Genomic DNA, 3004 nt, shown 5'->3' on the forward strand with positions numbered 1-3004 from the left:
TGAACATCACACACCTGGCACATACCTCATATTACTTTTATATCGTATTGTTGTCTATGTTATACGTTAGAACATAAAAAAAAATCATCCTGGCCTCGTGAAACATTGAGATGATGTAAATGAAACTTCATAATGTTTCACTTGATTATACATTTAGTCAGGAATTATATTTTGGAAAAAGTCTAACTAGTAAATGTGTACAAGTTTATATGAAAAAACTAATACAAGTAGATTATTAAAAAAAAAGACTTACTCATGTTTATGATATCTCTGGGTCAAGCCGCTTCATTCTTCTTTCTAAAGTAATCCAAATCTTATTCCTCTCAGGGGTCTTATTGAGGTGAATTATGTCTTATTCCTCTCAGCGCGAAGCAAACAGTAACATTTAAAAAAACGCTAAATCTAGCTGCTTTGTTTGCTCTGATGAGGGCGTTTACCAGCCACGCACTTCACGTAGACGATTATAATATCTATAGCACGCGTGGGTGTGGTGGCATTAGATATAATGAAGGGAGACGTAAAAGCAACTGAAAGTGAGAGCAACTGAAAGATTGCGTCAAAGCAACTGAACAACATTAATTAGGAAAACAGTGTGTCAATAATGCAGAATGACGGTTAAAGGCAGTTAATCATTGAATTCAGTGATGTCATCATGCAGCTCAGTTCAGTTTAAATAGTATCTGTGCAATAATTTGCAATCAAGTCAACGATATCGCTGTAATGAAGTGTCCCCAACTAAGCAAGCCAGAGGCGACATTGGCAAGGAACCAATCTCCATCAGTGACAGAATGGAGAAAAAAACCTTGGGAGAAACCAGGCTCAGTTGGGGGGCCAGTTCTCCTCTGACCAGACGAAACCAGCAGTTCAATTCCAGGCTGCAGCAAAGTCAGATTGTGCAGAAGAATCATCTGTGTTCCTGTGGTCTTGTCCCGGTGGTCATCTGAGACAAGGTCTTTACAGGGGATCTGTCTCTGGGGCTCTAGTCCCTGGTCTCCGCTGTCTTTCAGGGCTGTAGAGGTCCTTTCTAGGTTCTGATCCACCATCTGGGCTGGATACATACTGGATCCGGGTGACTGCAGTGACCCTCTGACTTGGAAACAGACTGGATCTGGTGGCTACGATGACCTCGGAATAAGAGAGAAACAGACTAATATGAGCGTAGATGCCATTCTTCTAACGATGTAGCAAGTACATCGGTGTTATGGGAAGTGTTCCCGGTTCCGGTTTATTTAATTAATGCAGCCTAAAAATCCTTTAACGGATTTGGATATTAGAAGGGTATTAGTATGTTATGTGTAAGCCAGGTTAAAGAGATAGGTCTTTAATCTAGATTTATACTGCAAGAGTGTGTCTGCCTCCCGAACAATGTTAGTCAAGTCAAGTCAAGTCAAGTCACTTTATTGTCACATCACCACAGCACATGTGCCTTGGTGAGTGAAATTCTTGGGAGCGTGCACCAGATATTGCAGAAACAGTTAACATATAACCATACAGACTTCAACAGGGGAAAATATGCAATATGCACATACATATAGTCAGTACACACAGTGTACTATTGGACATACTTACAGTTAGCACTACACATTTTACGCAATATGTACATACATACAGTTAGCACTACACATTAAACACTATACACAGAATGTACACATTCTACATTATGTAGACATATATACGCATGAAAATATGCTAAGGTGCAACAGAGTGTACGTGGGCTGGATACAGAAATGTTATGGATGTGCAGTTGGATGGAATCCAGTGGTAGCAGGTAGATTATTGTGTTTAAATAGTTCGGTGTTGAACTGTCAAAGTTAAAGTGCAGTGTGTGGAATACAATATTGTGGAGTATGCTGTAGGGTGTATTAGTTCAGACTGTTCATAAGTCGGATAGCCTGAGGGAAAAAGCTATCCCTCAGTCGGCTAGTGCGGGATCGGATGCTGCGGAGACGTCTGCCTGAGGGCAGCAGAGAGAGCAGTCTGTGGGAAGGATGGCTGGAGTCACTGATGATCCTCCGGGATGTTCCTTATACACCGCCTGGTGTAGATGTCCTGGAGGGAGGGAAGCTCACCTCCAACAATGTGGCCTGGCAGTTCGCGCACGACCCTTTTCAGAGCTTTGCGGTTGCCAGCGGTGCTGTTTCCAAACCAGGCAGTGATGCAGCCCGTCAGGATGCTCTCTATACCTATAGTAGGTTATTCCAGAGTTTGGGCGCTAAATAGGAGAAGCATCTGCCGCCCGCAGTTGACTTTGATATTCTAGGTATTATCAAATTGCCAGAGTTTTGAGAACGCAGCGGACGTGGAGCAACTATAATGTAACAAGAGCTCGTTCAAATACTGAGGTGCTAAACCATTCAGGGGCTTTATAAGTAATAAGCAAGATTTTAAAATCTATACGATGTTTCATAGGGAGCCAGTGCAGTGTTGACAGGACCGGGCTAATATGATCATACTTCCTGGTTCTAGTAAGAACTCTAGCTGCTGCATTTTGGACTAACTGGAGGTTTGTTTACTAAGCGTGCAGAACAAACCACCGAATAGAGCATTACAATAGTCTAACCTTTAGGTCATAAACGCATGGATTAACATTTCTGCATTTGACATTGAGAGCCATAGGCCGTAATTTAGATATATTTTTGAGATGAAAAATGCAGTTTTTCCAAATGCTAGAAACGTGGCTTTCTAAGGAAAGGTTGCTATCAAATAGCACACCCTAGGTTCCTAACTGATGACGAAGAATTGACAGAGCAGCCATCAAGGCTTAGACAGCGTTCTAGGTCATTACATGCAGAGCTTTTAGGCCCTATATTAACAACTCCTGTTTTTTCAGAATTTAGCAGTAAGAAATTACTTGTCATCCAGTTTTTTATATCGACTATGCATTCCGTTAATTTTTCAAATTGGTATGTTTCGCCGGGCCATGAAGAAATATAGAGCTGAGTATCATCAGCATAACAGTGAAAGCTAACACCGGTGTTTCCTGATGATATCTCCCAAGGGTAAC

This window comes from Cyprinus carpio, unplaced genomic scaffold (genome assembly GCF_018340385.1).
Source record: "Cyprinus carpio isolate SPL01 unplaced genomic scaffold, ASM1834038v1 S000006585, whole genome shotgun sequence".
Classification (NCBI taxonomy): Eukaryota; Metazoa; Chordata; class Actinopteri; order Cypriniformes; family Cyprinidae; genus Cyprinus; species Cyprinus carpio.